This window comes from Poecilia formosa, unplaced genomic scaffold (assembly GCF_000485575.1).
Source record: "Poecilia formosa unplaced genomic scaffold, Poecilia_formosa-5.1.2 Scaffold72, whole genome shotgun sequence".
NCBI lineage: Eukaryota > Metazoa > Chordata > Actinopteri > Cyprinodontiformes > Poeciliidae > Poecilia > Poecilia formosa.
The window spans coordinates 680,546-693,306 of NW_006800011.1; the positions used below are offsets into that span (position 1 = coordinate 680,546).

A 12,761-nucleotide genomic window follows, 5' to 3' on the forward strand; every position below is an offset into this window, starting at 1 on the left:
TTCTCTTTGCTTCTGTTTGTCATGTCTCCCTTTTTCTTGAGATGTAAGCAGAGGAGGAGAAAGTAAATCAAGAGAAGAGGAGCTGAGGCATCAGAGTTTAGACCAACAATGACAGGCTTTCTTTGGCGATGTCACGATAAACTCATGTCAGTTAGTATAATGTTTGCCACAGCAAACCCATCCGTCTTTAGCTGCTTTGCTGCTTAAACTCTGGAAAATGAGAACTTCAGTGCAATAACAGCAAGAAATAAAAACATTTTAGAAAGACATAAACCACAGATACATCTGTTACTATATGTTGCGCTTGGATACTGTTTCTTTGCTTTGTAGGCGACGTGGGATGATGGATGCAGTTGGTTACAAGTGCAGCAGGCAAAGATTGTTCAGACATTTGCTGCTTGGGGTCATGTTTAGATTTGAACCCTCACCTGTTTTCAGGTGTGGGTTTCAGGCATGGAAGGGAATTCAGGTTGACCAAGAAAACATGAGCAGCAATGAGTTGTTATGGTTGATGGTAGATGCTCCAGGTAAGTTTTGCCGGTGTGGTCTGAACGCAAAAACAAGGATGAAGTAATTTGTAATCTTTGAAGACAACTTGATTAGTGGTACAATATGACAACACTGGAGAGTCCCAGTGGTGCTCTTACACCGTAAGAGGATCAGACAAGATCAGAAGATCAGCAGCACAAGAAGGGGAATGTAGAGAGAAAGAGAAAACACCAACTCCTTGCAACCACCCTTGAGAGTCTCATTTGTCTATTTCCCGTGTTCAGTTGGCACTCGAAGCCCTAAAGATGGTGACATTTGACACGCAATTGCAAATTTACGTAGGTTTGTCAGTCAATGTCTGCGTTGTCGTAGGATCAATTTGTTCCTCACTTGGTTTCTGTTTGTCTGCTCGTTTGTGTCAGTTGCCCCAGTTGCTTCGACTGCTTCCTCGTTACAGATGATATTTCATGTCAGACCTACTTTGGAGTTACTTTGATGTTTCATTGTCTGCCTGAGTTACTTGCAAACAACCTGCCTTGTAAATCTATACCTCGATGTGCCAACAAGACATGACATAATTAACTAGAGCATAAAAAGCTGCTTTGAGGTTTTCCATTACAGAAAAGAACTGAAATAATATGCACCTACTGTTTTATTCATGTGTTCAAAACTCCCTTTTTCTGCTAATGACTTCAAAACCAATCTTTTTACCAGACTCATTGTGTCATTTTGAAAAATTGCAACTCCTTTTGCCACCTACAGGAAATTTCCTTATGTATCCTGGCTGCTCATATCTAACAAGACAACTGTACATTAGAGACTGCAGCAGTCGCTGTATTTGTCAGTGCAGCGTTTAATGCATTGTAATGAGGAAACGATACATTTTCATAGCTGACGGCGAAGACGAAGATTTGTTGGATTCCTGAGGAGTGATTTGTTTTGACTGTCTAAGAGCTCCTGAGTGGGAATATCCCACAGAGGCGAGAGTTGTAGATGGATCCCAAATGGCTGCTGTGTAACCTTGATGCTCGTTGGCCACATATAAATTAGATTTAGTGTGAGAGACGACTGAATTCCCAGTCGTACCCCATCGATGTTTGTCTCCCAGCTTCTGTCTCTGCCATTTGTCTGTGTCCACAGCGGTTCCTGTGCCCACACCCACCCACACCAGTAGCTTGAAATGAGATTCACTCAAGTGCATAATCCCTCGGTTCTGCTTCATTGTGATTAATTGACCAAATATCTCACACATATGAAGGGTCCACAGACACAGCTTTCATAATTAAAAATGGAAGAAAGAAAAAAAAAAAGATGTGGTTCACCACAACTATCTTCTTATAAGATAATCGCTTGCAAACTTGTCCAAGGAACACATTGTAAACACCGTTGGAGGATAGTCACCAATTAGACTCCCCTGACAAAATGATTTACAGACATGTCATTAAAAAGCCGTCAGGGAAATGCACATCATGCATCGAAATGGCCCTTTGGATCAATAACCAAATAAGCTCTGGAGTGCTCTGCAGCTCGTTGTCAGGCAGATGCATTCATACATACGGAGTTTTGCTCTCGGGGAACTTCTCTAGTTCCTCATTAGTGAAGCCGCGCTCTTCTTATTAGTGTCATGGAGGTTTACAGACCTTTGTTTTGCTCCAGATTACCTTTAGTGACAGACCTGTGAAAATCATTCTGCATACAGAGTGGAAAAAAAGTCTTTAGTTTTTCTCAGCAAATATATTTCTGATGGGGATATTGGCATTAATAAGGCCACATGTCACAAACTGGAACGATACAAGAATATAAACTGAAATGCAAAGTAGAAAATGACTTTTTTAAGTAATGACAGATTCACAGTATGTCTAATCGATGGATTATGATTATCACTGATTCACAATTTTAATCAGATAATATCTGATCCACACAAGTAGCATTAAAAAGCTGAAGTAAAACACACATTTTAGAACTAGATTTATTTAAACTATCTTGGGTGCAAATAACTATTTGTTTGGCTGCTGTTCACCAATAAAAAAATAATTATTTCCAGCAGTAAATTGCTTCTGTTTGTGTGTTTGTATCAGTGCAAACACAAAAAACTGGTGCTTAGTAAGCATGAGTACCAATTAATCACAGTTTGATGGAACCCCCCCCCCCATCAAATGGTCTTTGCTCCCAGAAAAGTATTTTTATAATTCATTTAAATCCTGAATTATACCCACAGTACAAATTTTGTGAGTAGCAGCTAACAAAACATTTAGAAACATTGAATCCCTGGTATTCAATACTCTAACTCTCAAAACATGCTTATAGTTCCTTTATTTATTAGTTTGAACATCAAATACACCATAAAGTTGGTTAGTATTCAGAGAAACCATCTTGGCACAGCAGCATTATTTCTCCTCTTGGAGGTACAGCCAATCACCACCAAGGAAGAATAATCCTGGATCACTAGTTAATGGCATGTCAAGTAGCTTTGTTCCAAGGTATTTCTGCTACTTTAGCTGCATTTCCTGTTGAATATTTCAAATATGGTCTATGGGAAAATCCACAAATAGAAAACTGTTCCACAAACAGCTTGTTTGTGGAACAGTTTGTAGCTGTTCCACAAACAGAAAGTGGCCACTTACCACAGAAAAACCTGCTAATACTGCATCGCAAATAGTTGGGGGTCCAACGTACATCAATACGACATGCAACAGTAAGGCTGCAATGGTGTCAAGCTAATAATAATAAGAAAGCTTCTCATAGGCCAGTGGGTAAGACCAGACCAGCTGATGTGAATTGCCAATCAAAGAAGAGCAAGTTTGTCTTCCTTTTGTTCATCATGTGCTCAGTCCTCATCCCCTGTGCCGTTCTATTTCATTACACATAAATTAGGAGCTGTCTGCTCACTAGTTCAGACACTCAGCTTGAACCGTGCTGCTGCTTCACATGTGATGTTTCACACTCTGCTCAGTATCTCAAACATACCCTAACAATCTGGGTGGTCTGTTTAAGCTGCAAGGCATCCTGTGGTACTATACTGCCACTTTATTGCACAATATAGTAGCTATGTTAACCTCAGTTTTTATAGAAATTTTGCATATATCAAATATGACTGAAATTGCAGTCAAATTTCTTTTGATGCCTTGAATTTGGGCTTCTGTTGCTTTAAAAACTCCTGCTCTTTCTGAAACTCAGGAAGTCATCGAAGCATGGCTCCTCTATTAACCATTTAACAATGTTTTTTAACAGCGTTTCACTGAGAAGTAGCTGCTATAATGAGCTCAGCAGATGCTCACTTCCACCAGGTGTTTGCTAATGGCTGCTGGCTAGTCTGAAGGAATTAAGCAGGGAAGTCACGGAAGCTCAAAAACTTGGAAACGTCAATTCAGAGGAGGAGCTGCACCTCGAAGGCGGAGCTAGGTCCAACCAGGCGTTTTGCAAAGCTGAATGGTTGCCATGGAGATTAAAATATTTCTCAAACATCCAAAGCAACACCCTGGGTAATACTGCCCCTTTAAGAGGCAAATTGAAACATGCTACATTGCTGAATAAAACATATTTAAGGATTGACAGATAAGTTGTCTGACTAAACTTAGTTCGTGGAATAATTTGTTTCAGTTTTATTAGATTATATGTTTAGATGGGTTTACTTGGATTGTTCCAATCATCTGAAGTAAAAATGATGTCAGTGGACCTCCTTCAGAAAACGTTGATGTGTTCAGAAACTTCCCCTCTTGTCTCCAATGTCATACTCAAGCCCGCTCGTATAGTTTGAAACCCAGACTGAAATTAGAATCTGTTCCTGCTGATAAAGAGGCAGAGGAACTTTTCTCAGCAACATTGTCAGGCACTTTGACAGGAATCTTGCTGTGATGCAGCATAAAAGGTTGTCAGCTGTTTGTGCAAGGTCGTGTCTTCTGTTTATACGGGATGCTCCCACTTTGACACATGCTGCTTTTTTTATTCACCGCCTCTGAATAATATCTGCTGAAGCTTTGATCAAATTGACACGCTGTGAACGGAAGAACGAAGGAGCTGTTGACTCAAGCCTTTGTGTAATTTAGGAAATAAATAAAGCTTTGTTTTATCACTCGCGGTATATGCTGCATGTGTCAGGCGTGATTGACACAAATAGTGCCCCACAAAGAATGGAGCTGCACAAAGAGCCATGAAAAATGAGAAATAATTTTCTTTCTGCAGGATCTTGCCCTTAAAATGTTTGAAAAAACTACAGCTAAACATCTCTTTACAAAACGACCGCTGTCATAATTGTTGGGCCCCCTGCTGTAAATGCTTTCTACAGCCCTCCTCTGTCAATAAGGCAGGATTCACTTTTCTCTCACTGGATTTCATGAGTGTGGAGCAGCAGAGAAAGAAACATTGAAACTTTCTTCATTTCATGTTCCGTCTAGAGTCCTGCATCCTTTCTTTTGCACTCTTTTTCCACTTACTCCACAGATGTTGAACAGGACTTAGGTCAGAAGACTAAATCGTCCATGGAATAAGGTAGATTGTGTTTCTGTGTTGATTTGATCATTTGTTTTAGATTATTGCCTGATGAAAACCCCAGTAATGAGCAGTTCTCAGTTTTCTGGTTTATAACTCCAGTTTACAGGATACCCAAGGAGTCAAGCCCACAACGTCACAGATCCTCCAACATGCTTAGCAGTGTTGCATGTATGAACAGCAGTAAACATTTTGTCATAATCTAATGCCGTGGTTTGTCTCTCGTTTTAAGGGGTTGTCTCAGAGAAACGGGTCTTTGTTCATAGTTCAGCCCCAGAAAAAAACAAATCATGGATCATTTATTGAAACTTTCTAGACATTCTGCTGTATTCACCATAGATCCAAAACCTGATCAGGATTTTTCCCCTTTAAGGAAAGGCAGCTAGTTGTCAAATTCTTTTAGGTTTAATGTAACAAATGAATTCTGTTGTAAAACCAGGATTTGGGTCATTTTCTGTCAAAACGCTTGCTATGCCGAGTTTAATAAATTCATTTGGATAAACGTGGTTCTGCTTATTATAAGAGCTTGGCTGTAAAAAGATGAATATTTTGTTTTGTACTCAATGTTTTGGTAATAATTTTACCCTGATTAAAAACAAAAAGTTTAAGAAACATATTTGCTTCATTCTTGAACTGCAGCTTGGGGCCAGAAAAAAAATCAGTGCAAGGGCCACAAAAGGCCCCCAGGCCACACTTTTGGACACCATGATGTAGTTGCTCATATTGTGACATGTTTGTCCCCATATGCTGTCTTTATCCTGATATTTATATGTTAGATTAATTGAGATCTGTAGACAGACTAATCCTCCAAATGTAGGTCAAGCTGTAAAGTACAGCCCAAATATCTGCCAGGTTTATAAAAAAAATGTCCATTTCCAACAATCTGATCCTGTGTTCTTGGTTTTGGAGCTGCAAACCAAAACACCTGTCTGCCTGTTTCAAGGAGAGTCATTACTTTGGCTTAACATGCTGAAAGCATCCACTTTGTGGAGTTTTTGAAGCAGCATGCCAGCTCTGGATGTGGACCAGAGACGAACTTGTGTTGGCAGAAGGAACTGGGCTTGGATGATAGATGAGGCTGGAGGCAGTGTGCTGAGGAGCCCCTGACGCCTCGGAGACCCCCGTTTCCCTCCGTCTCTCCTCGTCCACTTTCCTCCAGATCCTCATCGCACTTCTCGCCTCCTCGTCTCTGGTGCCTAATCTGTCTCCTCAGCCAGCCCTCTCTGTGGTTTATAGGCCTGCAGCCCCTCTCCTCGTGTCTCTGCCCACGACACAGCGGCCTCCATTCTCTTCATGCCTCCACCGCCGTTTAATTGATGGGTGAACACTAACAAGTCCCCCCTCCCTCCCTTCATCTCTCCATCTTGTTCTCTTCCCAAGTGGCCCCTCTCCCTCACTCTTGTGCTTATCCTCCACCTCCACTTGCCCATTTCGCTGCTGTCTTCATTATTCATTTAGTTTCCCTTTGGATCCAGAGAGAGCAAAAGCATGGCTGAATTCATAAGCAGACTCAACAGCTGGCCCAGGGGTACCTGTGTGACGTAAATGAGTGTTTCAAAGTGTGGGTGGGTGGGAGAGTGACTGACTGACTGACGGAGAATAGGAAAGAGTGAAAGTCAAAAGATTTGCCCAGCTTGATTGTAAAAAAGTGTTTAAAACAGTGCTATTAGCACTGGAAAGCAGGAGAGTGTGAGCAATTAAACTGAAAAGTGATGGCTGCAGAGCGTGGAGGAACGGTTGCCAAAACAAGGAATGATGTGTGAAAAGAAAAAGAATAATAATTTCATCTGTTGGTTGACTTTATTTTTTATCAAAAATGAATATATGCACTCATTTGTTCTCAAAAATTCCTTGAGATATTTTCATTGTCCGTCTCCCTCTCCTTACATCCAGGATGTTTAACCCTGTCTCTCTCCTGGATGAAGCTTTTGCTCTTTCATCCTGTAGAAAACTGTCTCTAGAACAGGCGTCTCTGTTTAGCTCTGTTTCTCTGCAGAAACACAAAATCACAAAGTATTTTTGGTCTTATTTCCTGTGTAAAAATCTAAGTAACTTTTGAGCAAGATGCTGGAACTTGTCCTCAATATTAACAAAAAGTAGTTCTACTGGCAGATTATTTCACTTATAACATGGGAAAAATGTCTTGTTATAATGAAATAATCTGCTGGCGGAGCGCTAGTGTTTTGTATTTTATTTTTTTTGTCATATTACCTTAAAACAAGCTCCTATTTCTCGCTCAAAAGTCGTAAATTAGCTTTGTATTATTTCAAGTGTAATAAAATAGCTGCAGTCGTAACTAGACAAGAAGAAGTCAGCGACACAATGCAGGTGATATTCCATTTTTTTGTTTTGATGTTGTTTGATTTAAACTCTGAAACCTAATTTTGCAAAATTGTAATCATGAAAGATTTCTTATTTTGCTTTTCAGAACTGCTATGAGCTTTATTTTGAAAGGCCAGCATACTTTTTCTTAAACTCTTCGGTTTTGCTCCATTTCTAAAGGTGAAATTAGTAACTTTTCTCAAAACACATTGACTGTCTGTATAAGTAAAGAGATAAGAAAGACCCTGGGTGTTGGCCTGTGTGGTTATAGTGTCAAGATGTTTTCCACAGTGTGAACAAAAAGCTATATTTGGTGTTTGATGTATTTAAAAAGCAGCTATAAGTGTTTTTAGAGGGAGTTTCAAGTATTTGTGGATTTAATTACTAGCAAACAGCCATGCTCCCTAACACTGCAACAAGGTCCCACTGTATAATTAGTTCAATTTATTGCATGTGTGTTGGGATGAAAGGTGTAATCTGCCAGTGTGGCGCTTATTTTTTCCTCTTTCCACATTTTGATTATCTCCCTGCCATTTTAAGGTTTTGTTAAGTACATAACTTTAATATTGTGAAAAATGTCCTTGAATTTAAAGTACATATTTCCCTCTAGAGCAAAACCCAGAAAAGCAAATTAAACTTCATGAACATTTAGACTTTTGCAGCTCAGATGTGGACCTACAGGTCCCTCAGTTCTTCTAAACTCAGAAATAATTGGAAGCTGTGCTTTGCTAATGGCACTGTCGAGATTCTGGACAATAAAATTTAAAACTGAATCCCCAGTGCTTCTTCAGCACTTTTTTTGTTGTGAACTGTTTTATTCTTAGACTGCATACATCTTGCTACTATTTTTAAAGGTCCTGAAATAGAACACTGATCATTAAACATCACAAACGCAGCTGCCAGCTTCCACGGCCACAAGCTCTCAGGTGGAAGCAGTGGAAGGATACTGGCCACCCCCCGGTCCAAACAGTGGCTGTCTTCCCTCATTATTTTGATCCCCAGAAACGGTCATTATGTCCAATTTGGACTTAAAGTAACTGGAGCACAAACATCCTTTCACTTAGAAAGATGAAGTGGACTTTCCTCTTTATTCCTCAGCAAATTGGGACAACTCTCCATGTTTGAGTAAAAATACTTTATTACTTTGAGTAACCGGGAATGTAGTAGAAGATGTATAACTATGTCCCCTAATTTCTTTTTACATTAAATGAAAGCATTTCTGTTTCATGTCAGTTCAAATTAACACATTTTTCAACGTGCCAAATGCCACAATGATGAGAGAATAGCTCAGATTTATTGATTATTGTCTTCAAAACCAGAGTCCTACATACGTTTCCTGCTACTGGATGACTTGGGTCAAACACTCTGGATTTCCTTCCACAAACCTTCCTTCCATAGTTGTTGGACTTCTGGTCCATTCCTCCTGACAGGTTTGTATGCTGTCTGAGTCGCAAGCATTTCCAGATCTACTCTTAACACTTAAACATTGACTTTGTTGTCCTTAAGCCACTTTGTAACCATTTTGGCTGTATGTTTGGGGATATTGTTCATTTGGAAGACCAATCTATGCCCAAGCATTGACTTCCTGGTTGATGTCTTTAGATGTTGCTTCAATATTTCTACTTTTTGTTTTTTCCTCATGATTCCATTTATGTTATGAAGTGCACCGCAGCCCCACAACATGATGCTGCCACCCCCACACTTCACAGTTGGGTTGACATTTCCTGAGTTACCAGCATCACCATTTTTCTCCACACACTCTTCTTGATATCTTGGCTGATTTCTTGTGACTTTCTCATCGTGTCAAACCAGAAAGCAGTTTGTTCCAGGTGTTAAAATACATCCACAGGTGAGCCTCCAATTAACTCAGAAGTGCTAGTCAACCTGGTCTGGGCTTCCCCTCACTGTTTAGAGATAATAATCATTCTGTAAGTAACCTTCTGTCATCGAGGTTGTTAATAAAAAATTCTGTCATTATTTCCCTCATTATTGTGGCTTTTAGATAATAGAAACAATTATTGTAATTGTTTCTATTATCTGACTTTAATCAAGAGAAGTTTGATCTGATTTAACCTCAAAGAAAGAAAACAAGTTGCGTTTATTTTAATTAAATGTATGTAAATCTAAGAAACGTTAAACCATTAAAAAGTAAATTCTTCTATTTTTCCTCCTTCAAGGCACGTCCATCTCTCCATTCAGGCTTGTGATGCTCTGCATTCAGTTGGGACACCCTTGGAAGGTGGGCTGTGTGTGCTTAAGGTGTGAGAAAATAGGAATGGAGGGACAGGAGGGGGGAAGCTAAGGTATCACTTCCTGATCACTATCTTATATAATCACGTGTTAACAGAGAAAGACAGGAGCTGAGGATGAGGGGGAGATAATGGAGAAAGGGAGGTAGGAGAGGAAGAGGATCCGTGTGTTGCAGTTGCGGATTGAGCTGCAAAGCGACCAATGGGGCGCCGTCTGTCGGCCTGAGCCGCCGCAGTATCCGCGCTCTATTGGAGAACGTGCGCACAGCCGGTGCATGCGCTCGCGCAGCCGTTCGCGCGCACACACGCGGATAGGAGAGAAGAGGAGAGCAGAGAGTGGGCTCTCTGCAAGCCGCGCACAGAAGCTTTGCCCCGGTGAGGATGGCAGCGGGCTGACCGAGGCGGGAAACCGGAGGAGGGCGGATAAATACGGAACAAACTCTTTAACTCGTGCTTCGCTTTTCTGCGTTCGGAAGCTGTCGCGTGTGTTGAGGAGGGTGCGCGCGGACAGGTAAGGAGATGAACAAGTTTTTTTTTTTGTAGTGTCTGTGCATGGGAGCGATTGGAAGTTGACATTTGCGCCTGTGCGCGCGGCTTTAGATGGGCGTGTGCGTCCCCGCAAATTGGCTTCAGCCGGTCAATTAGATTGGAGTCGGGCTAAATGAAATGAAGTGCGTTTGGCGAGGCGAGTTTTGACTGTGCCAGCGTACAGAACGGCGCGGACTGCGCGCACCAGTCGTTTTTTCCCCTCCTGTAATGAGTGCACACAACGCCTCAGTGGACTTATGAATGATTGACAGGCTGAATAACAGTAAGAGTCTAAGGGGGTGCCCGATCCCCTCCATCAACACCATCTTTAATGTGTGGCCAGACTGGGATTTACGCGCACTGCAGGAAACAGGAGTCCACTCTCAGGGACTGCAGCCTCTGTTTGAAGTGTATCCGACTACAGTCTCCGTCCACTTCCCTCTAGAGGGGGGGAGGCAAAAAAGAAAGAAATCTGTGTTGTGTTTGGATTTCTGTGCAGATGTGCGTGGAAAGATGCGACGTTCATGTTGCGTTGACGGGGTTCGGCTGTGCGCAGGGAGAGCCGTATGGCTGCCAGTTTGCATGGCATCCTTTAAAGGTGCTCAACTCTCATCGTGGTCGGGCTGCAGTGGGTAAAGGAAACGTTATCTGCCTGCTGCTGTCTAAATCCAACAAATGGAAGTCGGTGTTACTTCTATCACTAGAAAGCAGAAGAAGTGGAGTTGGCTTTTCCCTTCTCTTAATTGGGGCCCTGGGGATTTTGGAGCTCTTACTTTCTGGGTATTGCAGTTATTGTCATATTTAGTGTAGAGTAGATCTCAACAACAAATTAACAACTTAATTACCAATAAAGGTAGCATCTATTTACAATGCAAAGCAAATGTTGCCGCATTAAAACCACATACTCAATGTATTTCTGTAGGATTTTAAGTGATTTGCTAAAACATATGGAAGCAAAATGATATTTAATTTTAAAAATGTGTGCTGCACATTTATATTCATCTATTCAGAGGCAATAGTCTGGAAGGCTTTTCATACCTGAAGAGATTTTGCTCAAATATCTTTAAAATAGCTTCAGCTCAGTCAAATTGGAGGGATACCTGGTTTGAACTATTTTACTCCAGCTTTGCACATGACAAGTCTCCCTGTCGTTGTTTAAAAAAATATTCCCACATTATGTTGCTGCAACCACCTTGGTCACCTTGGGAATCTCAGTCTACTTGATTACTGTGTCCAAAGTTAGGTTTTTTTTTATTTCAAGGGTGATGCAACTTTTTAAAGGTGGTATCATCCTACTTTTAGGATGATTCTCGTAGTTTTATTTATCAGACATACTATAAAACAAGAAGTTTTGTCTGAAAGAAAAAGGCCTCACATTGCACACCTCACTGACATGTCAGACATATCATTTCTTACCTTATTTATACATTTCTTTCATAATGTTCCCCAAAACTCGACCATAGATCTTCCAGTAGCACATGAGTTAACAGTTCCAGCTAGCTTGAAGTGAAAACCAGTGTGTGGTCTCTTTCAGAGACGCTATCGCCATCAACACTTTCATGGATGGTGTTGAAGGGAAATGAGGAAACTCACTTAATTCTGAAGAAGCTCAAACAGCCAGTGCTGGAGTTTGAAATGCTCTGGTCAGATGCCCGGTTTAATCTGGCAAGTGCAGCGTTCTGGAATATTAACATACGCAGAATAAATCACACCAGATGTACAAAAATATCAGTGTTTTGAGACTTTGGATGGGATTAGATGAACACCATTACGTTGATATTTTTAGTGGCAATGGCCAGAAAAATATCTGACTTACCATCCATCTGTTCTACCTTCTTAATCCTTTCAGGGTTTCAGGTGTTTATCTCCACCACTAGGCACAATTATGCGTTCACACCTGAAAGAAAAGAAAAAGAAGCATTTGCCTCCCTTACAGACTGTCATCTAGTTCATAAAACGTCTTTTAATATCAAAATGAGCAATGAAATTTCAAATTATTTCATCTATCAATGGTGCAATCACACCAGTCCTGTTTAGTCTCTTTTAGTTGAACTCCAAGTCATTTGTTTAAACGCGTTACAGAAAAGTGAACTCTAGTCTTCCTAAAAGCCTCGGTCTCGGTTCAGTTGAAGTGAAGTCTGGGACGATTTGAATGCATATGTGGTGCAAGCAGGCCGGAGAGCGCTCCAAAAGCAGGAAGCAGACTACAGCACAGGGCATTATGGGTAACTGCAACCCAAACAAATGTGGTAGTCTGACGCTAGCGGGAGAAATGGCTTGTGGTCTTTTGCCAAAAACGAGGGAACTCTTGCAAACCCTACTGCTAAAGTCTGATGCTACTCAGTGTTTGTCTACATTTTGTGAAAAGGAAGTTGTGCTCATATCATCTTTGGAGTTTATTTTGTCATTTCATTGGTTCTGGGTGCCAAGCAGTGATGTAAACGACTCAATACCAGGTATCACTTTAAAGCAGTGGTTACAGTTTTCATATCACTATAAATTATAAGATATCTCTATTTAGTGTTTATTAAGGTTTGATTTCCTGAATAGGAACATTTATTTGATCAGGAATAGTTAGACTAAAAAAAAAACATTTTAATTACATTGATGGTGTTTCAGTGCTGTGATAAAAAATGTTTGCTGAATCACACCCGCAAAAACCACCGTGGTAATAAGCAGACAGAA

At 40.8% G+C, this 12,761-nt stretch overlaps 1 protein-coding gene across 1 annotated transcript in view; it reads left to right on the top strand.

Moving 5' to 3' along the window:
• Positions 1 to 9,742: 9,742 nt before the first annotated feature.
• The window catches only part of LOC107836648 (cadherin-18-like), a 61,377-nt gene continuing 58,358 nt past the window's right edge, over positions 9,743 to 12,761 (top strand). The window contains exon 1 of the mRNA XM_016673217.1: positions 9,743 to 10,059. The gene's annotated coding sequence lies outside the window, so the exon portion shown is untranslated. The remainder of the gene's footprint in view (positions 10,060 to 12,761) is intronic.